The 24,660-nt window shown below is 40.3% G+C and overlaps 1 protein-coding gene and 1 long non-coding RNA gene across 2 annotated transcripts in view; both read right to left on the minus strand.

Moving 5' to 3' along the window:
* Positions 1-24,660, minus strand: part of Rora (RAR related orphan receptor A) — a 691,433-nt gene that overhangs the window by 605,328 nt on the left and 61,445 nt on the right. The gene's annotated exons all lie outside the window — the stretch shown is intronic.
* On the minus strand, positions 195-23,806 carry LOC141420832 (uncharacterized). The gene is made up of 2 exons (XR_012445498.1): positions 17,747-23,806; positions 195-16,190 (listed from the first exon to the last, which is right to left on the minus strand). It is a non-coding gene; the product is annotated as an uncharacterized lncRNA (long non-coding RNA).

Genomic DNA, 24,660 nt, shown 5'->3' on the forward strand with positions numbered 1-24,660 from the left:
ATTTATATTGAGTAATTTGGGAGAATTAAATACAGCATCACCTCTCTTTTGACATGCTCTTCCCTATCATGCATTTTTGTGGTAAAAAAATGCTAACTCACATGCTTTGAATAGAATTAGAACAAAGGTGGTAAGTTCTTGGTAATCCAAGAAAGTGAGAAACATATGTATTTGGTAGTTAAGATTCATTTGGGTTTTTAAATTAAACAACATGATTTATTTTTACTTTTTTTCTCTCTCTCTCTAATTATCTATGTGCATGAGACACTTTTCAAAAAAAGAAGTACTTAAAAAAAGTGACTCACATAGACGTGGGATGGAGCTAGATGGTTCTGTACATACTGAATGATGTATGAATAAAAATTTTCAGAGAGCAGAATTCATACGTAGAAAACTTAACTATTTCAGCTGTCCTTAGCCCCCCAGGGGTGAAGAGGCCACTGTGAAAATGCTCAAGGTACAATGCTTGTCTACTGGAAGCACAGAGCTTTGGAAATCCTTTGACAGGGTGTGTGAGCTTTTTATACTACAAGAAATCCATGTCCCTTCCAGCCTCCAGACCAAACTGCCACCACTCACAAGAGGCTTGTGGCCCACAGATAGTGCATTCATGTACCACACATGGAAGATCTTGTTCTGCACAGTCTAGACTGCATTCTGTGGGACCCTTGTGCACCTCAAGATGTTATAAGGTGCCAGGTGCTGGTGACTCACACCTGTAATCCCAGCTACTTGGGAGGCTGAGATCAGTACGATGGCAATTTGAGGCTAGCCAGGGCATCAAATTAGGGAGACCCCCCCCATCTCAACATATTGGTACAGAGGTTCATGCCTAACATGCCAGCTACAGCAGGAAGTGTAACATAGGATTGTGGTCCAGGCAAAAAGTGAGATCCTATCTTAAAAACAACCAAAGCAAAAAGAGTTGGAGGTATGGCTCACATTGTAGAGCACCTGCCTAGCAAACATGAGGCCCTGAGTTCAAATCCAGTACCACCAAAAAAAAATGATGTTATAAGGTGCTGTAGTGGGGGCGGGGGCGGGGGCGGGGGGAGAGGGGCGGGGGGGAGGTGATTCTAGGCAAAAACAAAAACCATTTTTCAAATACTAGGCTTAACAAAGTTGAAAGGAGGTTTGCATTTTGTTTTGTTTTGTTTTGTCTTGTTTTTAAACTGCAAATATCTAGAGAAGTTAGTGTTTCCCAAACTAAACTGACCACAGAACTATTTTCTATTTAGCAAGTATAACACCCTCACTTGTATCCCCAGTGTTCCATGGAAGAGAGTTTGGGAAACACTTATCTAGCATATTAGATTGGAAAAATCAGCATGTTTTACCTGAAGGGACCCAAAGTCTTGCTTCACTTTCTTACAAAATAGTAACAAACTCATAATGCAAGAAATAAATATAAAGTATTTAATTCATAAAAGTCCACCTGGGACCAAAGGAAAGAGAGGTCTTCCTTCAACATCAACTTTTTAATAAGTTAAAAGAAAACTTTTTGATTTGCAGGTGAGCAAATGTGAGGAAGTCAAGTCAGAGGCCACCCAAGCTAGCAGCCAGACAGGACTGTCTCACTGAGGGGAGCAGAGTGCTTTGGAGGATCTAAGGAGCTGCTCACTGAGACCTTCAGGCAAAGCTTCTGCTCCCCTACCTCTCTCTTTTTTTTGAGGGGGGGTGCAAAGGGTATTGCTGCTTGACTCAGAGCCTGTGGTTGCTAGGCCAGCACTCTACCACTTAAGCCATGCCTCTAGCCTTTTTTTTGCTATAGGTATTTTTCAAATAGTCACATTTTTTTGCCACAGGCAGGCCTTGGACCACAATCTTCCTACCTATGCCTCCTGCACAGCTGGGATTACAATTCATATGACACCCCATCAGCTTGTTTTTTTTTTTATTTACCTTCTATTCCTATTTTTCTAATAGTTAAGATGTATTTAGCTTGTTTATTACAAATTGATATTTACTTTGCCTGGATGACTTCCCTGTATATTTTGTAACTCGGCCCATTTTATTTAAAATTAAGATAGAGAACTAACTTTAAAACTTTTCTAATGTCAAACCATTTACATTTCCTGAAGAAATTCTACATAGTTTATACCCATCAGCTTAATTGTTGAGATGGGATCTCCCTAACCTTTTTCCCCCAGACTGGCCTCAAACCTTTCTGAGGAGCTGGGATTACAGGTATGAGCACTGCATCTGGTTTTAATCTCTTAATGGAATCCAAAGACTAGAGCCCAGAACAATATTCACAGGCTGTCCTGACTCAGGGGCTAGCACCAGTGTAGGTGGTACAGAGTGAGCCTAAGATCTGATAGGACCTAGAAATAAATCACAAGAAAAAATTAGATTTTTTAGCTTGTTTTACCCCAAATCCTTTTCTCCTTTCCCAGGTTTCCTTTAAAAAATGTAATGAAGACATTGGACTGAAAGAACTCATTCCTCTCACACTGCAAAGTTCTGCTGGAGGCTATAGGACACCATTTGGCACTTCCTAGACTTCATTTGCATGCTCTCAGTTGCACTGCTACAAATGCGATCACCGGTGTGCACAGACATTCACAGGACACTGAATGTACAATGCTGAACTTATCTTTTTCCAGAGAGAAAATTTTCTTTTCGACATGTCAATTGTGTCACTTCACACTACCAAAAATGCAAATTTTGAGCAAAAAATTTTGCTCACTACCAAAAATGCAAAGACACAGGAAGAAAAGTTAGTTTTGCTTTTCCTCCTTGCTTGGCAGAAGGCCAAGCACTGTACCCCAAAATTTTGCAAACAAAGCCACGATTCTTTTAACGTCTTTAGGTATAGGTACTTTTAAAATATGTTAAGGATTTATGCTACCTGGTAGGGGTACTGCACATGCTAGCATATAAACACAAGTGTGCCTAAGTAATAACTTCCTGTAGAAATTTGACTCATACTGACAGATCCACTTTGTCATGTCACTTCCTTCAAAAAATGCTCTGTGATGCTCCCTCTCACCCCAATATTACCCTTTATTGGTTCTCTGTTTAAACTCCCAAATAGCCTTGACCCAAAGCCATACAACCAGAACATATAGGTTCCAATGCTGTACAGCAGAGATGAGGGATGTCTGCCTATGGGGGAGGCACTAGTGAGAGAGAGAACAAGAAGGCAACCCTAAGATCACAGTAAGGATAGCCAACAACGTGGGTCTACAGATGGAAGCGAAGGAAACTGAGCAGAAAGTTCCCCTCAGGACAGTTTTCTCAAGGGTCGGCCCTTTGCCTGAGCTACCACACTGGTACTCTGGGGATGGGGAGAAGGAAGAGGAAGAAACTACTGTATATTCATATTTTGGGAATATTTTTAGTCTTGTGTTTTTGACGTCTGAGCTGCCAGCACAAAATATACCAAACACCTTCCTAACTTTCTCAAACCAAATAAATAAATGAAAAGAGAGTTGCTGAAAAACCTCAACAAGCACCTTGTCAAGAAAAGCTGTTTTTCACACAAGAAACCTCTTTCAGAACCCTAAATCCTTCTGACTTCTATTCTATTTGCAGTAAACTTATCTGTCAGTATCACAATAGAAAAGTGTAAATTAGACCCCCACCCCAAAAATCTCCTGTATTTTTTTTAAAGCCAAAACCTGATCAAGGAGTTCTTTCTTCCTTTCAAAAAATTGGATGCATATTTCAGAGCTATATTTATAGACTTTCCAAAGGGGTGCAATCTTGACTGTAAGGTAAAGGCAGCACCCATGGGCTTATCTTCTGTATTAAGTTTTTCACCTATGTTACTGGTAGTAAATTTTTTATGACCAGTTAAGTGTGGAGTCAGTGTAGAATTTGGAAGGAGGAATTATCAGGACAATCTGTGACTGGAACAATTTTAAGCCATACACATGTTATTTTGTAATCTTCTGTCTTGTTGCAAAACCATACGCAATTGCTCAGGACCAGCAGAGAGAGACCCAGGGAGCAAATGGAAATCTAAAAATCAGTGAAATGGTCCAATTTATCCCACTGTCCAGTATGAGAAAGAAGGAAAAAAGAAAGCCTCCAACTGGAATTTAAAAAATGTTAGAACTGTATTGAAGGAAACCCCTCAGAAGGCTTTGGAAAAGGAGCCAAAGGCTGGGATGTAAGTCTGTGGAGGCTGAACCAAATGGTATTATAGCTTGATTTCATCAGCAAATTGACCCAACCCAGAAAAGGCAGAGTTGGAAACATGAATCTAGTTGGTACACAAGGCTCTGGGAGCCTACCTGACAGTTCACTACCCATTGCTTCGGGTTATCCTACAAAACAGAAGGAAGCACAGCCAGAGCCTTCACTTGAGCTTGGATTGGGCTAACAGTGCCTTAGCAAGTTGCTGCCACTCAAAGGTGAAGTACCCTGATGCATGTGCAGAGGAGTGCTGCTGGGGCACCCTGGGTTGAGCTGGAAGAGGAGGAACACTGGGCTGAACATGGGGACAACTTCCAAATAAAGTACAAAGAAAGGAGCTAACCAGCATTTACCCTTCTCACATTTTGCCACAGGATAACCAGGTGAATGGATACATAAAAATTCATAACTTCAGATTTTACACAATGTAGATAATTTATAAAGCTCTTCTGTTATCTTAAATATCTTCAGGATTTTGTCTATGGATTCCCAGAGTGCTTTGACTGACTCTCATGGCTTCCAGACTTCCCTTAGCATTTGCAGGCCATTTCTTAGCCCCTCAGACTCTCTGGATTCCTCTGGAATGTTCTTGTTGGTCCCTCCCTCTTCTACTGTCAACTTCAGTAGGACATATGCAACCCATCCTGTCAATTACCGCCTGTAACTCATCAAATATTTTCCTCTAAGAAAGCATTTAAGGAAACACTGACAAAGACACCAACAATAAGGTGCTTGCTTCATGATGATTCATATTAAAATGCTTAAATATGAATTTAGGAAAGCAATCTTCCAAGTTATTTTTCCAAAACAGCTATAACACTGATTTCAAGCCTGATAAAAATAACTCCAGAAAGAAAATCCAGACCAATATAACCTATAAATAATGATGTAAAAGTATTAGCTCAAACATTAGCAAACAGAATCCATAAGTACAAAATAGAATAGCATCCCAAGCCAAATAGGCTAATTATAGGGACACCAGGAATAAGAAGAAATTCTATTTCCATAGTTCATTATATACAGTTAAAAGAGAAAAACCATATAATCATGTCCATAGGTGCTAAAAAAGGCATTTTCTAAAACCCCAAATCCAGTCTATTAGGAAGTTCTTAATAAAATAGAAATCTCTGAATACTTTTTAATATGGGAAAGGTTGCTGATTACAAACTAGTATACCAAATAGTTTCCCTTATATAAACAAAAGCCAATTAAACATTCAGAAGAAAGATACTGTTCACAAGAGCAAAAAGAGCATACATTTTGAAGACATAGATTAAAGAAACATACAATTCATAAAAACATTTAAAATCCTACAGAAACATAAGACATGACAAAGTAATGAAAGACATACTTTTTTTTTAGATGGAAAGACACATTGTGAAGACATTATTTCCATTGATGTTGCTCTATAAATTTAATGTGATTCCAATAAAAATGCCAACAAAAATGCTTTGAAACATGGGAAGTCAATACTGAAATATGGGGTTATTAACCTCTCTGGATATTAAAACATACTATAAAGTTAAGGTAATTAGAATAGTTTGTTACCAGCAAAACAACAGTCAGGAAAAAAAGAGGCAAAAATGGTTCAGAAATAGACATAATGCACATAGAAATTTATTACATAATAAAGTTGGCATTTCAGATGTGGTAGAGAGATGAATTATCTAATAAATACGCTGGTAGAATTGGCCAGTGACTTGGAGGAGGGGAGAATAATGGCGGCTCCATTCCCATGTCTTACATCAAAATAAATACCAGATGGCTCCAAAATTTAAAAAAGAAAAATCTTAAAAGAAAGAAAGGGAACATTAAAAAGCAATAATCTAGGAATAAGGAAGGCTCTACTGGGGGTAAGAGACACATAAACCAATAGATAAACTATCTGGGGAAATCCTGATGCATTTGCATTAGCATTTGAAACTTTTTTTTTTTTGTGGCACTGGAACTCTTACTGCTTGAGCCACTCTGCCAGTCCAGCATTTGAAACCTTTCAAAAGGCAAAAAATACCAACAACAAAGTGAAAAGCACAAAACAAAGAGGAAAAAGTATTTGTAACTCATATTTTAGAAAAAAGGCTAAATTCTCTTAAACAGAATACTTCCAAATCATTATGAACAGGACAACCCTGTGTAAAATCAGGGAGTGTTAGTGTCCTAGCTTGGGCTCTCTGAAAAGAAGAGGATGCAGGTTTGCTGGAGTTTTGTTCTCAGGATTGGTACCCATAGGAAAAGGGAAGAAACCAAGACTGAGCAGCAGTTTAAGCAGTGATGAAATCACAGCAAAGAAGCTGAGTGCAGTGGTACACACCTGTAATCCCAGCACTTGGGAAGCAGAGGCAGGAGGATTGCAAATTGAAGACCAGTCTGAGCTACATAGGAAGACCCTGCCTCAAAAAAAGAAAAAAGAAAAAGAAATTCCATGGGCAACTTTGGAGCTCTGCATTCAGAGTTGTCTCAAAATGGTGACAAAGGGTCTGAGCCTTTCTAGTCCCACACAGACCAGTCCTTGGCTTTGGGTTTTCTGAGGAAAGGGTGAGACTCTGGCTAGAGGCTGCCTTCAGCTGAAGCAATCCAGAAGAGATCTGAAGGCTGAGTCCTGATCCTCTCCTGCTTAGTAGCTGAGGAAATGAACACTTGAGCCCCGAAGAAAGGTCTGGGCCCCTCGGCACAGCTTCCATTGTTGCTAGCAAGAGGAAGTTCACAGAAGAAAAGCAAGTGGTAAGAAAACATAAAATGAAGTTCAACTGCATTCACAACTCACAAAATGTCAATTACAATAAACACCATTTCTCCCATTAGATAAACAAAGACAAAATGGCTGCCCACACAGAGCGGTTAACACTGACATTGGTAAGTGTCTAGTGCTTCCAGACCTCTTGGAGGACAATGTGGTCCATCTTCCTAAATTGAAAGTGCACACATCCCTTGACCTGACATCTTCTCTTCTAAGAATTATTCTATAAATAGATTCATAAGTCCAACCAAGATATGTACTAAAGCATTTAATGCTGGTGACCTTGGGAGCACATCTGGAAATGAAGGAAAAATAGGTGACTTACATTGCACTGCCTGTCTTTTTACACCACTCTGCATTTTTTTAATCCTGATATTTTACAGTGAAAATAATAGTGATTAAAAGGAAAATCCAAATATAAAATGGAAATAGTTGTCTGCAATTCTGCTTTGTGGTCCATGCCTAGATCTGTATGCTAAATGGCTATTTGTTTCTATCCTACGTAAGTAGACTATCTCCTAGCTTTTCACACACTCAGCCGTATAAACTTATTTCTAACACAGGGAAACTGAATAGGGACTCTGGAGGTACTTATTTTCTGCATAATAACTCAAAATTCGAGCAGCTTCTAAACATTTTAGGGATGGAAACTGAGATATTCCTGTAAGACTAATACGCTAACAGTCATTCTGATACAGTGTCTAATTCAGTCCTAACAGTCCTACGAGTTAGGTTGTATTCCTGATTTACAAATATGGGAATGGAGTGGATAAAGATTAAATGGCCAGTTATCTGTAATACATCTTAAGTGGCTGAGTTCAGTCCACATAAGAATGTTTATTTACCTCTTCCTACAGCATCCTCGTGTCTCCTTGCTATTGTTCTTTTGGCTCCCAAAACATTTTATAATCAAATAAAGGTAAATTAATATAGATGGTATAACTTCCATTTTAACGAAAACAAGACTAAGAAATGGTGACAGTCAAGTAGCTTTCCCTAGCTTAGAAAGGTAAATTTCAAGCTGGGCATGGTGGCTCATACTTGTAATCTCAGCTACTTGGGAGGCCAAGATATGTGGATCACAGCTCAAAGGTAGCCCAGGTGAACAGCAAGACCTGATCTCAAAGAACAAGTTGGATGTGGTATCTCATCTCTAATCCCAGTACATGAGAGGTGTAAGCGGGAGGATCTCAGTCTGAGGCCAGCATGGGGGCAAAGCATGAGACCCTACCTAAAAACTTAACTAAAGCCGTAAAGGTCTGGTAGTATGGCTCAAGTGGTATAACACCTGCCTAGTAAGAGCAAGGCCCAGAGTTCAAATCCCAATACTGCCACAAAAAAAGAGGAAAGGCAAATTTTATATATTACAATGCCAGTCTTAATCTTCCTGTTATCTACATCTGAGTACACTTCAATCGGCTCATAAACCTTTCACTAAAAGAGAATTCAAATAAGGGGGGCTCTCCTTCCCAGTCTTCTTTTTAGATTGCCATTCAAAGAAGTATTGGGGGAAATGTGTTCAGTCAAGAGCAGGGTTGGGAGTTCAGCAAAATTGCTTCCTGGTCATCTTTAAGCTCAAGGCTTGAACCTATATTGGGGGTCAACTATTTGCATCTGAGGTAAGAAAGGAGACCCCACAAAACTTGGAAAATAGAAAGGAAAAAAACAATAGGGAAGTAAGAAAAGGATGCTTCTCTCAAATGTCAGGACAATTTAATTACAGAATTATGGGACAGTGGGTTCTTCGAGTGAGTTTCTGAATGATGCATCAGCATCCTGAATGAAAACAGCCAATGCTATCAAAAATTAGACTTGAGCCAATGGCAGAAATGTTCTCAAAAACTATTCTAATTGTAAGTAAGCAGAATGGATGACAGGTTGGTTTTAAAAATATATATCTGTTGAAGATTTTTCACCTAGATGTGTTGTTGGTACCCAGAGGAGAGATGCTTCTGCTTCACCAACACTGTTTATCATTTCTCCTAGACCCTTCACTGCCAACCATCTGTGGTCATCCTCATGAAGGATCTACATAAATCCCTACCAGTGGCTGTATCTCAGGAGTACCCCCTCTCAAAGAAAGCCACTAATTAATTGTTGCTGCTTTAAGCCTCTTTCATCTATACTTCACAACTTTCATCTATACTTCAGAGAAGGGCTGTGGTTCAGCAAGAGTTAAAGACTAATCTCTTATGCTTTTTGTTCATTTACATAATTGATTCGCTAGATAATGCACTCTGCTTCCTTATTTAATAAACATGTTAATGATTTCAGACAATTACTCAAAACTGCCTACAAGTGTCTGCCTAAGAAAAGCAACAAAAAATAATTAAAATGAAAATACACACCAAAAGGCACATCCTTCATATCGCATTACACAAGATATTAAGTCAATATGTCACCCTGTCACCAGTCACTTGCTACCTGCTGTTATACATTTATTCAAATTCTAATGTATTAGCTGAGGCTGAGATATTGGGTAGACACCCAAGCGGGCAAACACACAGAGCGAGAGAATAAACCTGGTGCTTTATCAGGAAAGAGGCAATGAAATAGCAGCAGCAGAGGAGGGGGTGACAATAAAACACAGGACAGAAACAGAAGGTTGGAGCAGACGCTTTCCCAAGAAAACCCTCTTCAGGCTATTCATGGTGGGGGGTGGTCACAGGGGAACGAAATGAATTCCACTTCCTCTGCCACCTCTGAGCACTTGGGGAGCACCACACAGGCCAATAGCACAATAGTCCATTTCTGGCAGATGCCTCATGCATTCTGGCCAGTTTTGGGTGGCTTGATTTTATTCCTCAGAAGTTTCATGTGAGTGAACCAAAAGCCATGGCTTGAATTGCACAGAACCATGGACATTTTCTTTCCCACCCCCGGGGAACCATGAGGATGGGGAGGAGCATTGAAAGAGCTCCTGAGCTGGGCAGAGTGACTTTGGTCCTTTGTGGTGGTTGGCCAGGTCCTCTTGAACTTGACTATTCTAGCTCTTGCCGGAAGTCAAAGTTGCTTGAGCACAGAAGGGCCCAGACACTCTCCCAGCCCTCCGGGAAGGGGGAGGAGGGTAGCCTGACAGGTGCAACAGGATGCTGAAGGGGGAGTGTCGAAGTTTCCAGCCTTTGTTAGAAGCTAGCTGAATCTGGCTCAGGAAGTCCTGGGTTTCATCCCTCCCAGTAGACAAAGTCGATACAGAAGAAAAAAAGGTGGACAACTTCTGCCAGAAAAGGGTATAGGAAGGAACCAGGAGGTGTTTTTTTGCTGAGTGACACTCTTTTTTGCATTTCTAAACCCAAGTATTCTGGGTAGAGACCACCCATGATCTCAGACCTAAAACAGGCGTTACAGGTCAGTAAGGGGGTGTGTGTGTGTGTGTGTGTGTGTGTGTGTGTGCAATCTTTAGGTTTTTGACCTCTCTGCTCTACTGAATAAATTCATACTACTCATAGTCTAGGTGTCACGTGGAGGAAGTGAGCAGAAACATGACAGGGCAGAAACAAAACAGTCAATTCAATCACCTTAACAAACAGGTATTTCCCAGGAAGGATATGGAGCCTCAAGGGAACGTCAAACAAAGAGTGGCAGAATCCACTGACTTGCTAGCTCAACATTGTCTATGCTAGATATTAGATTTCATGTGACTAAGGTACCTCCAAACAGAGGTATTCAGAAGCCAGCACTGGGCTCTTGACTTGTAGTTTCATTTCCCCATATTTTAAATGGTCCACTAGACAGACATCAAAGGCAGCAAAAAGATGACCATATACCTGGGCCATGACATTGCCTTTTTTCCTGTCAGAAGGTCTCTGAAAACAGAGCCAAACCATGAAGCACTATATGCCAACTCCTATCAAGTGCTAACAGAAGAACTAAGGCATTCATTCACTTACACCACACCTCCCTGCCAAAAAAGAACAAACAGTGTAAACAGAATGGGAAGGAATTGCTTTATGATGTGACTAGCTCTCCTTGCAATTTATGGCCAATTTATTCTGGTCAGGAAGTAAAAGGTTCAATATTATTATTAAGAGGTCCTTATAATGCTGCTCAGAAGTTAATTTAATATAATAATGGGATCATAGAATCTGACTAGTTCAAGAGGAAAGGAGGCCTAAGTTAGTTTTTACATGGACAAAAATCTACCCAGGTGACTTGTTTTGAAAGCTGATGAAATGAAGGGGGCTCAGGACCCTGCACATAAAACACGTGGCTTGAGAGGAGAGGACAGCTCCAGGCACAGACACACCTGTGATGGGCAGTCCCTTTCCAGCTCTGCTGAGGCTTCCCATCAGGCAGCTTGCTCTGGTCACCTTGATGATGCTTCCAGCAAATGAACAGACGCTCCATCTGGGTTCCCAAATGCTGACATGTGATTTTGATTAGCAAATGTAACCCAGGTATTAGGGCCTTCATCCAATTACCTTACTGTTCCTGTGCTATATTCTACAGAAGAGGCAGACACACCACCAGCTGCCATGCGACACCCTATAGTCCCCTGGTGTTCACCTGTGAGACCATGTCTCTCATCTTACTCATAGCCTTGGTATAATGTGGAAGAAATGGGTAGAAACAAGGCAGTTCAGAGTTGTCTTAACAGGCACTTTCCCAGGATGGGTATGAGTCCTGTGATCAACAACTACCCCAGTGGTCCTTCTTGTCCCTCTTCGTTCCCAGAGAAACCTTGTCCTGAAGCCTGGACACCCAAGGGTTTCCTCCTTTCCTCTGGACAGCCCATGAGACAAGTTTCCCATCAAAGGAACCCCACTATCACCAGCAGAAAAGAAGTTGGCACAGCTGCTAAGAAGATACCATTCTGTCTAAGTCATCCCCCTTTTATTTATTCATTGCCTTTCCAACTGCCCCCCAGAGAGGATTTGAAGAAGCTTACAACAGAGGGCAGACATGCCATAAATCAGCACTGAGGAAAAGAGAAAGTGAATGCACTAACCTCATAATGATTAATATAACTGCTGAGATTCCATGTGAACGCTTGCCAGAAGCTTCTCTGCAGCCACAACAACTGGGAAAGCCCCATTAAAGAAGAGCTACCTGTTTCTTATTGTCAGGAATGACAAAACACCTCCCAGCAGAGACAAACTTCACAGCAGCCTGCCAAATGTTGGCTTGGGAACACCAAATCACTAGGTAAGAACTTCCATTTCTTCTTTTTCATATCCACAGGACTTCATATGGTGTCATGTTGTCTTTATTTGCTTCATTACTTGAGGACGGGACTGGATTAGGAGTCAAGAATTCTGAGAGCTCTGAGACCTGCCATAATTAGTCAGGGGTCCATAGGCAAATAGCCTCAGCTTTCCAGAAAATGGAAGACAAGAACCAAATACAGCCTTTCTAACTCCAGTGTTACATTTTTTTAAAGAGAAATACTACTGGCTGTTAAAGAGTTTATAATTATCACTCACATGGTTAGATTCCTTTATATGTGAAGAGATAGGATTAATATTCTCCTATAATTTAACTCTTAAGTTTGCAGAGCAACAAGTTATGTTTTTGTGGTTTGAGGCCAGTCCAGGCAAAAAAATTAGTGAGGCCCCATCTCAACAAATAAGCTGAGTGTGGTGGTACACATACTCAGCTCTGTGGGAGGTATAGGTAGGAGGATCACAGTCTGAGGCTAGTCCTGGGCAAAACAAAATGAGACACAACTAAAAAAGAAACTAAAAAGCAAGGGAAAAAAAAGATTGGGGAACTGGCTCAAGTGGTAGAGCACCTGCCTAGCAAGTCCTAGGCCTTGAGTTAAAATAAACAGTATAGCCAAAAAAAATTTGAAAAGAAATAGAAGAAAACTACTAGGAGGTCACATGTGAAGAACGACTCACCCTATGTGTTTGATCTTCTTTGATCTTGTAAGGCTCTATGTTAATTGTCCTTCTCTAAAATGGGTGTGCAATTTAAAAATAATGACTGTAGAGCTACGTTTGCACACAGATGCACATTCACAGATGCTGTGTACATACAAATAAGACCATCTCATCAATTTGGTCCAGATTTCATGACCTTGTTCGGCCCTTTCTGCTAACACAATTATGTATAACAACCTTCCTTTAAACACACAGTCAAAAGAAAACATCCCTAATGAAACACAATTTCAAATTAGAGTTAAATCCGTCTCCTAGACCAAAATATACAAAAAGACTCTTGCTTATATTTTTAAACTGCATGTGACTTATTTAAAGATTCAAGGTTTTCACTGAAATGAGGCATGGATGACTAAACTTTCATTTAGGCTAAATAGTAACTCAGGCAGAATTCTACCGGTGCATTTGGGTTCCTTTCAACACTCTTCATATATATGGAAACTAACTTGACCCAGAGAAGCCATATTTTTCTTCTGTTTAAGGCCAATGCTCAGAAAAAGTGTTATTTCTAGTAAAACTGCCATTTATTTTCTTACAAGTAGATATTTGTAATTATTGCATGTTTTTAACTGTCCTTTGTGTTTTCTTTCTTCTTTTTTTTTTTAACACTGAGTTAAACAGAACTATGCATATCTGCAAAGGGTTTGCATTCTTAGGAAGAAAAGACTCAGCTGATGGAGCAGTTGAATGCAGGAGTTGGAATCCATGGATTATCTACCCTGGAGGGCAGTTAAGTGGCATAAATGCTGGAACTCCTTACTCAGGGCCTCAAGCAGACATCACCAATAAGGTCATGGACAGCACTCTTTTACTTTAAGCTCAAATGTGGTGGGCAGATGATACTAACTGATGGTGCATGAGTGGAAAGCCTTCTGCATACCGTAATGTCATCCAAGCTTGAATAAGATGCAGTCTTTAAACACAAAGTCAAGACTGCACCTTGAACTCTAAACTCAGTGCCCTTCCACCGACACCAAGTGCAGTGTCATTGTGCACTTAATAAGCATGACATTATTCACTTAGTGAGTGAACAATGAACATTCCTTTTTGTTCATAGTTACTTCTTTCTTTGGGGAAGACATGTCCAGAGCAGTGCTTTTAATAATTATTAAGTCATAATTTTTGAGTACCAAATGAAACTTAATAGGCAAATAAAAGTACTGAAACACATTTCCAGATTCAAGTCTACTGAAGCATCCCATCACAACACATCTCATGACTACTAGTCCCAATGTCCTGCATATTAACTCCCCAGGATGACTATTACACACTGATCCTAACTGCAATTATTGATCTCCAACTGTAGGTTCCCCTCTCTGGGCACCATTGTCTTCCTCTGTTAAACAAGAAATTTCATAGATCTGACCTCTAATATCCTTTTTGATGATGAAACTTATCAAATATTTACTTCAAATCCAGCCTCTATTCATTAAATGCCTACTGTAAGCAGAACACTATGATAGGTGCAAGGTAAAACCAATGAACAAAACATGGGTTCTAGATTCTTCCCTCCAGTGCTGTCTTCCCTGCTAGTACATACTTCTTTGCCTTGCACTAGCCATACAGGATCATACAGGAAGGAAGGGCTTACTCAGAGCAGGGGATAAGGGTTGTGTGTCTTTCTCCATCCAGCTGTCAGTCAGGGGAGCTTGGGAAAAATTCCAGTGCTGTTCCCTTTGCTACAGCTCAAAAGCTTTGCTCCTCTATATGCAAACTAAAAATAAAAAAATAAAACAAACAAATACTGCATCTTTCTCACCCTCATTCCCTTTGCAAATATCCTGGTGGAGAATGATAAACTAGGAAAGACAGTGTAAAAAAAGTAAATGCTATGAGCACATATTTAGAATGGACATTTTTCTAAAGTCAACACTTAAAACTCACATTCTCTCAAAGCTTCCCAGCTCCTAAACTGGGCAAGTAGTTGAGCTGCCACCCAACTTTCAATGATAAGAAGCTTCTAGAAGGAAGTGGTGATGGATGGCTCCAAGGAAAATGACAAACACGCCAATCCAACAGAGGAAAGCTTTTCTGCAGGTCAATACTCCTAAATCCATCATATTTGTGAGCAAAAGTAGAACATCTATATAAGTTAAAACTCGGAAACATTATTTCACTGTGTTTCATTCATCCATTCAACAAGTATTTGTTGAAACCTCATGAGTACTAAGTAATATTCTAGGTGATGGGGCACTGAGTGGACAAAACAGATACCCTGGCCTCATAGAGCTCACATTTATGTAGAAATGAAACCAATGCTGGACACCAGTGGCTCACACCTGTAATACTAACTACTCAGGAGGCAGAGATCAGGAGGATTACAGTTCAAAGCCAGCCCATGCAAATATCTCAAAAATACCTAACACAAAAAGGGCTGGTGGAGTGGCTCAAGAGTTTGGAGCACATGGTAGGGCTTGGGAAAAAAGGATTCTAGAAGGGCACATTGGAGCTTCCAGGGGCTGGGTCTCAACACCATGCCCAGGATGGGTGTCAATGCCAACCTGAAGGAACCCACTTCCTGTTCAAATAAGTTTACACTATGGTTTGTGCCCAATGCTTTGATCTTCCTCCAGTCCCTAAAGTAGTGAGGGAAACTTTGCTAATTGTTACGGGAAAGGAGATGCGGGTATGACTGGCACAGACTGGATGAAACCCAACACACCCAGAGAGATGGCATTTTATTCTTCCAGCCACCTCATCCAGTGAGCAGCTGCTAACCCACTAGTGGTGCCAGAGAGACTCAGTGGGTCTGATGGCTGTTAATGGGCTTTATTACCTTGTTGAGTACCTTAAACTCCAGTCACTAATTACAGGGAATTGACTTGAATGTTTGGCTATATAATTTTTGTTAATTGATTTGCATAAGGGGATTTGGGCATGACATGCTCTAAATTTTCTTCCAGCTCTAAAACTCCACGACTCTTCTCTAAAGCTACATGCATCAGTAATGACCATGTGTACTCTCAATTGTGGGTTTCATGCATGGGCTCCCTCTTCAATTGCTAAGAACCCTCAGGAGCAAAGTGTTATGCAAGGGCACACAATGACACAGAGGCCCAAGCTAGAGCAGGACACACCATTATCATTCAACTTCAATGGCATTTATTGATCTCTTTACAGAGAACAGATTTTGTAAAGCCAACCCACTTCTAGTGATTTAAACACCTTGCATGTAGTGAGCTCACATGGCTTATAGACAAACAGCTAGTTCTGTTTGATTACCGGACGTGAAATACTTATATCCCACGCCTCTCATCAAATCCTTTCTTCAGATTTCCCTCATCTCCCAATTCCAAGGCATTAACTTGGTCCTTTCTCATGGTTGTATCACACTTTTACCTCCACAAGGTCCACAGCTCATATTGAAGATATTGTTCTTCACCAACAAGCTTACATTTTGGGATATTTGCCATTTTTCTTCTTAACATATCCTATTTATTGGATGGAAAGGAAGAAAAAAGGAAAGGTCAAAACAGGTATGATCCACAGGTAAGCTGGTTCAATATCTACATACCTAACCTTCCTGAAGCCATCGACTAATTGCTATTCTACAAGGTAGTTCTTGCTGACTCTCACATCCATAAGCCTTTTGAAAGTCCTGGTTTGTAAGGTGAAAATTACAATTACTGAGAAACTGTGAACCACAGAACTCCATTACCAACTGAGTGCTGGGGAAAATCTCTTTGGTGGAAAGCAGTGATTCTCAATGACTCTCAGTGAGCTGCTATCTCAGATGTGTCATGGGCCATTACTGGCTAACAATATTATAAAATCTTAAGCTTCCAAATAATTAAGCTTTATTTCATAAGTTAGAGGAGCTTCAAAATGAGCACATACTAAAGTTCCTCTCATAGCTCTGAATTCAGGGATGTTTCTATATACTGTTGTATCTGTGCCTCTCTATGGATGTGTGTTCTGGGTGGAAATGGCACTGATCATGTCAGTTGTGGAATAAAACACATGTTGAGTAATGCAAATAATGACAGCTCTGTTTATAGTATTGTGAGGTGAGATTAGCTTAGGCAAGCTAATCTTTGGGTACATTAATGATGTGGAGAGTATCATGACCCTGGCTCAAAATGTTGGAAGAAATATGTCTCCTTCAGGGCATATAAACCTTCAACCTGAAAATTAGGTAAATCCAACTCAAGAAAAGGTATGAAAAGTATGTCCAAATTGGGGAAAAAAATGAGAAAAAGAGAAAGTTACAGAGTAACATTAGAAAAGTTGCTTGGTTTTCCCTCTTCCAATAGATCCTGGCTCTTTGAGGAGTTGTGGTCTCAGGCATGGGAAGATCTTTGGAAGATTCCTTGGGTTATTGGGCAACAGAGGGTGTTCAAATGAGAAAGATTAAGCAAAATACACTTGTGTGCTGCTTGATAAATTGTCTCATCTTCAGCTGTGAGGGGAAAAAATTCATCGTTTCCTCCAATAACATTAATTATCCAACCACAGCAGAAACTTTACAAAGGCCGATGATGTGTTTAGAAACAGAAAATGTGGTGAATCACGGGGCCTGGATCCAAGGATTTATATACCTCACACCAGCAGCTCTTTCTCTTCCCCACACTCAAGGTACAGGGAGACCCTGGCATTTTAACCAAGCCAAAGCAGGAATAGGCAAGTGTGCATTCCGTTCTGGACTCTGTGTTCTGGAAAATAAGACCAATTACACAGAGAAAGATGGCATTGATGCTTCAGAACCAACAGGCAGGGTGTTAATCCAGCTGCAACCATTTACCCTCTGCACTCATGACTTTTCTGGAAGATATTCTCTGAAACTTTTGCAGAAGAAAAATCTTATGAGCTGTTCAAAAGCCAAAAGACTGTTTCCACTCTTTATTGGGTGAGAAGCCAGTTTCTTTTTACTTCTGTTTCTTTCTTTAAGAGTGTAAAACAGAGGAAAAGAAGGGAAAACAAGAGGGTGAGGAGTCAGAATCGACTGAGTGTCGATGTATTAAGATATTTAAAAATCTGTTCCTCTTACCATTTTTAGAATAATTTTAGAGGTTTTTTTGTTTGTTTGTTTTGTCATTTTTGCAAATGGTCCAATACCAAGGCAGCTGCCTGAGATAGTAGGTTTCCTGAGTTGTTTCTTTAAAGCAGCAAGGAAGAAACAAAGAGAAGTTTCCCTTTTTGCTCCCCAAGGCCAGCACCCCCTACAGTACATGAGTCATAAAATCGCGTGTGCAAGAGCCAGCTCCATGGAGTCCTCTCAGCTCCTCTCTATTATCTTCCCCAGAGATGGGAGAGATGGCGCCAGAGAACAGACCAGCAGGAATCTGTGGGAGTGAAAAGCAAACAGGAAGCCTGAGACCCTAGGAGGCAGAGGCGGTCTGGGAAGGAGGAAAATTTTGGTAGCTGTGGCATTATAAAAGCCATCATTTAGCTAGGGAGATGAAATACAAGCCAAGGATTGGAGCGGTAAAGACCCTTAGAAACTGCTTCCTCCTCCAGACACCCCATTTTATAGAAGATATTAAATCTGAGGTAAATTAAGACGAATGCATTTGTCCAAATCACACTTTTGTGCGTTAGTACTAGCCCCTATCAATGATTTGCTTTTCAAAAAGAATTTCCCACAAGTTAAAATATGGGCGGTGCAGATTCAGCTCAACACCATTTATCTTCTGTAAGGACTGGTGAGAAGGATGTTCAGATTGAGGAACCTGGGCATGACTATAGCCTCCAGTTCCTTCTAAATCACCCAAACAATAGTACGATCAATACATTTTCAAGACAGAGTGTAATTCATCCTTTTCCAAGTTTCAGAAAACCAAAAAAAAAACACACACATTAGTACTTATAGCAAATCTTAAACCAAATATTTCATTAAGTTAGCACTGGCATGTAGAACTCAGCACAATATCCAAACCCAAGTATTTTGGCCAAAGAGGAGTAGATTATAACATCTGAAATACTAGGTCTTAATGTTTGCCCCCCCCCCCCGAAAAAAATAGTCCATTTTGCATTAATGTAGACAGTATCATGAATAACAAAGAGATTTCAGTTCAGAGGCAGTTCTGGGTTGTGTGCAAGCACAGAGCTGTATGCTATAGTTGTGGTGAGTTAGTGTCTCTGTGTTTCATCTATAAAGGAAAAGCCTTTTTAATTTCAAGAATCTATTTATGTTAACTAAGTGATATAGTGAATATGCAACCAAATTGCAAAGCTAAAATTACTGGACACTGAGTATATGAGCTATCCAAACAATATGATTCTCACAGCATCTAATCCACAACTTCGCGATAGCACTTACCCATCAGTCTCCAACAGCCAATATTTAAGGGACACCCTTTGCCCAAGTGCTAGATACTATAAAAGGCACTTGTATATGCCCATGAGATGCAGAAACTGCTTGTAATTGATTTTATGCAAATCGGTCCCACAAATATACGTGTTTTAAAGGCATTTGATGCTCTTTTCATCTAGCCTTGGGGCTAGCCCTAGCTTAATGACTGCCACAACATAGGTTATTATTAGACTATTCAGTTAAAGGATAAATAAAAAGATGGAATGAATGGATGAGAACCAATGAAACTTTGAGACAATCACCCCATTACCCAGATCCAGATCAGTGAAATACCATGATAAGTGGAGCTGAAGAGCAGCAGCTCAGGCCTCTGAGGTATGTGGATGTTCCTTGGCTGGAACCAAATCCCAAACCCTGGAGAGCATGGAAAACTATAGTTCAGTTCACAGGAGGACATGCCAAAGCCCAGCCTCAGCTGCACATTGACTTGTAGAAAAACTTAGCACATTCCCTTCCAGAAGAGTCTGCTGTGACCACTATCCCAAACAGTGTTGATCACATGTCAGACTTGGACTCCAAGTCCTTATCCACAGAGTGTGGGACAAGCAATTCCATCCTGACAGATGTGATCCCCAGGGTGTTTGGAGTGATAGCATGGAGTTTTCCACTCCTCCAGGCTTAAAAGATCTGACTTGGTTTAAAAAAAGCTATGACAGTCTCCGTTTCCCCAGAAGTGTCATCTCTACTACAGATCAGTCAGGACATTTTTTGCAAGGCCTGGGTTCTAGACTTCTTAGAACTGGTGGGGTTGGGCAATTTGAAGCATTCATTGCATGTTAATCTCCCATTCCTCCTCTAGGGTAGCTAATGTGGCCAAAGGTACATTGTTTTAATCTACTTTATGTCAAAATGGTTGTGTAGCTCCTTACCTCCTGAGTGGCAGTCTGTTATATTAAATAGATGATTTTAGCGAGCTTGCTATGTACAAACCACTCTCCTGAGTTCTTCACAAATATTCACTCATTAACTCCTCAGACAACCCTTTGATACAAGTCCTGTTATCTTCCCCAGTTTACAGATGAGGTAACTGAGACCTAAAAAGGCTAAGAACCAGTTCTTAGCCAGTTTGGATTGTGGGGAAGCCATTGTGTCAGCTGAAGCAATATTTGGTGAAAGTCTGGGCACTCTGGAGAACAGAAGGGCACCATTCCTTTTTGAGGGAGAGTCATTCTGAAGCATGTTTTATGCCATTTCAAGGAAAGAGGCAGGGATAAAATGGGAAGAATGGAAAGGAGAAAGGGCACTGTCAATATTGCATTCACATTTACATCAACTCCTTTATCCAAGGACTGAGGATACCAAGGGAAGCAAGAAGGATCTTTCCTCAGATTCGAACTTTGCCATTTTAGGACTAGACCTCGGCTAGAGGTCCAGCTAGATGTACATGGCTAGAGGGCTATGAATAGGGAAACCAGGTCCTCTGGTTCAGAAACAACCTCTTATCCTTTGTTAATTGGAAAAATACCAGATCTGAGGGATCCTCCTACACAAGACTAAAGGAGTAACTTAGCCCACATCACATCCTTTGAATGAAAAGCCACACTCTTGGAGACGCGTATCCCCTCGAAAGGAAGACCTGTGCTTTTCTTATTCACCCATCTCCCTGACTTAACATCCTAAGACATTAAGCCATTATTTAGTCTAGGAGATAAAATTTAACCCTGAAATTGTGCTGCTTTTTAAAAAATTCTTCTCCTTATCAGTTTATCACCTACAGCTATCCCTTTCTTCCAACAGAAGCTCTTGTCAAAAACTGGTAGTTATAGCATGCTAATTTCACCACAAATACCTGATCTGAATTCTAAGTAATTAGCAGATTGGGTAACCTGTGAGATGCTGATCTTTTTTTATAACCACAAAAAAGCTTTTCACAGAGGATATTTTAGTTCAAGAACATTTTCAATGAGGAATCTTAACATTATGTTCTAAAATTCCACATAGCATTGCATCCATGTGTTCAGGTGACACACTGAATGAAGTACTGAGGGACATTTTTGGTGATCTCACTCCACTTAGTGTCACCAGTTTGGACAGCTGTCTATAAATAAGAATAGGCTTTAACCAAATTCATTTTGGAAGGTTTAGTGCCCTATTATAATGAGAAACACTCAAGTGGGAATATGAGTGTTAACTGGGAATTTCATTTGAGGAGGATCTGTAGATGGGTATATCCAGATGATAAAAGACACAATTACCACCCAATTCTGAAAATCAAAGCAGTATGAAGTGGACTCTGAGGAAAAAGAAGATTCATTTCCCCAATCTGGTTACGTACTGTGTGACCTCAGATGTGTTATCTATGAAATGAGGACACTACTCCATATCTACATCAAAAGGTTGTTGAGAAGAATAAAAGAAATGATGTGAAAATGTCATGAAAACTTCCTTCATTACAACACAAAAGTCTCAGGTCCCTGACTGGTATCATTAACCCAAGAACTGAGCAGACCTAGCTCTAACTACAAGGAAAGGCAAACTTGCATAAACCTGGCTCCGATACCCCACTAGCAAAGCTGTTTCCCGTTCACAGAAATTAGCCTGTTCATTGGGTCCTTAGCCTAAGGTAATATATGTAAAATAACTATGAGGTGAGAAAGATAACTTTTTTTATAATTTACAAGTTCATATTACATTACACTTTTTCACAGTGTTGTTTTAAGGTTGAACTGCATTTCACGCTGGAAAATCTTATTATTGACTTTAATGTCAGTAAATAAATTTATCCTTATTAGCACTTCAAATCAATGTAAAAATCCCTGGGCGAACAGCATTCCACAAGTGGGAAGCCTGAAAAGAGGGTGGATGAAGGACACTGGTGAAGATGGAGAGAGGGCCTGATGCTCTGTAGCTGCCGCTCAGTACGTTTGACGAACAGCTGGAAGAGGGACTAACCCACACAGGCGGTAAGAGCCATGGTGCCCTGCAGAGAGCGTCATTTCAGCGCTAACATAGGAAAGATGGCGACGACTCTGAGTGGGCATTCTTAGTGATTGTGAAGAGAACAACCTTTGTAAATAAAGATGTAAATATCAGAATGCAGAGTTAGTATAAAGAAAATTCTTTTTAGTCTTCACTAAATCCCAACCAATAACTGGTTCAATGAATGAGGATTTCCATTAGAAATCTGGGAAGGATGTTTCTTTCCAGCAGAAGGATCAACCTCATAAGCCCACTTTGCAGTGGGGCCTAGCACAGATCTGTTCTGAGTCAAGTGCCCCCAGACAGCTGACTGCATTCCAGTGAAACACCAGGGCAGAGGTTTGGGTCTATTTGCAGGAAAGGAACAAATGTGAGGACAACTTCTTACTCAGAAGCCTGATGTATAAAACAGGAAAAAAGCAGGATGGCTCTGGTTGAGGTGAGAAGGACAGAGGATGCTGGACCCAGAAGGAAAGTGGGTTTCATACCATCCCCAAGTCCCAAGGCTGCCAAGCTGTTCCAAGAAATAGAAAAATCACTGCTCTTGTGGACTGTCCTTCTGGATTTCTTTGTGAGCCTTACAGTGACATGGGGTAGGGAAGCCGGCACCAACAATCTCAGTCCAGGGTTTAATTGTATTTAGATGGCATAGTACAACAGAGGAAGAATTGGGAGTCTAGATTTGTCAGACCTGGATTCAAATGCTGGCTCGGCAGTTCTCCAGCTACGTGAAGCTGAGCACGTGCAGAACCTCCCTGAGCTCAGCACTGTCTTCCATAAAATCAGGGACAGACAACATTTATCTCATGGACTTAGTGTGAGAACTTAATGAGACAGTTACTAGCATCCATACAGCATTTGTTCCACAAATGTCAGTTTTCTCCCCTTCCTATCTTTTCTTAATGTTTTATTGTTTTGACTGCTCTTATCTCTATTGTTGGTTTTGTTGCACATATGTACAAAAATACAATCAACAAGAAAAGTCCTTATGTATTATTTGCATTTTTAAACGTTAATTTAGACTGTGGTTAGAAAATCTGAAGATGCTAATTACAGACAATTTCTTCTCAGAGTCAATATGAACTTCAAATCTGTTCGTCCAAAGACATTTGTCTTCCCACCTACAAAGCCACCTAAAAAACAAAACAAAACAAACAATCTCATGAGGTCTAAATAAAAATAAACTGATACACTGTGGCAACAGTTATGGACTATATATGCAGCCACTGAAAATAATATTTTGGAACTATTTTTAATCATGTGAGAAATACATTATATCCCCAAATAGAAATGTATATATAAAAATATATTAAAATGGGCATTTCTAGGATAGTTTATTATTATTTTCTATTCTAAAATGAGTATATACTTGTCTATAATCAGAAAGAAATTAAAGATGTCCTTAAAAATATTTCAAAGGGGTTGGGAATATAGCTAATTCAGGGTAGAGTGCTTGCTTAGCATACACAAGGCCAGGGTTTGATCCTCAGCACTGCAAGAAAATAAAATCAAAACAAGTATTTCACAATACAGTAACCATACAGCTCCCATAAGCTTTGATGAATTCTCTTTGCATTGTAACATGTAGCTTGCCCTCTGTCCTAAGTACATGTGTACAAGTGGATCATCTTCAGTCCCACAGACAGATGTGTTTCATGAGCAGCTGGTCCAGTGTGTGGTCCTAGGTCATTACAGAGGTGATGGTTCAAACAGCTGATTTTCATATGCCATGAACTGAAAAATCTTAAAAGCAACAGTACAAGAATTATTAAAGTCAATCTGCATTTTTACAGAATCTAGTCCTGGCAAACAGCTTGCCACCCCCCCCCCCACCCCAGCCCCCCCACCGCCAAGTCACAGGGCTAGATTGCTCATGGGGATGTTACCAAACAGGGTATTTTGGGCATTAGTGGCCTTAAGGCCATCTCCACACTAGGCTCAAATGGAATGGTCTCAGTGAGGGGATTGGTCAATGTAACGTAAAAGGGCAAGGTGACAACAAACCTGGACTTCTCTTTTAGCCCTGACATTTCAAAATGGTGTTTTTGAATTAGTAGAATTCCAGATCTGGCTCATAGACCAGCTATCTCCTTCATGGCTAAAGAAAGCAAGCCTTCCAAGGTTTGCTCTATGGTCCCATGGCTAGTTAGTGCAAGAGCTGAGACCATAAACAAATTCTCCAGGCACACAGTCCAGTCCTCCTTCACTTATGTGAAAGGTCCTTCAGCCAGCTTGATACCTGAGCTCTTAATTACCAATTTCCAGCTACTTATACATCTTCAAGATAAAACTAAAACCAAGGCCACTGTTACTGGGGAATTTGTTAGAACACAAAATCAATTCATGCTTCATCTAATAGGGTCAGACACACAGGTCTTCCCATCCATGTGTCATTCACTGTACTCAGAGGAGTAGCTCATAAAGTGTGGAACCTGATATATGTTGGGTAAAAGTCAATGAACAAATGAGTTAATCCAATGATGGCAAGTAGTAGCAGTAGTAATGGAAATACGTTCAACATAGTTACACATCACAGTTCCTTTCCATCTATTTCAGTGGAGTTTTGCCAAAATTGTACACACTATTTTCAAGTTAACAATCAGTCTATTTTTCCATCTATTTGTGTGTGCATGTGTGTGTGTGTCCATAGTATCAGGGTATAAAACTTG

The sequence above is a fragment of the Castor canadensis genome, chromosome 2 (genome assembly GCF_047511655.1).
Source record: "Castor canadensis chromosome 2, mCasCan1.hap1v2, whole genome shotgun sequence".
NCBI classification, from domain to species: Eukaryota; Metazoa; Chordata; class Mammalia; order Rodentia; family Castoridae; genus Castor; species Castor canadensis.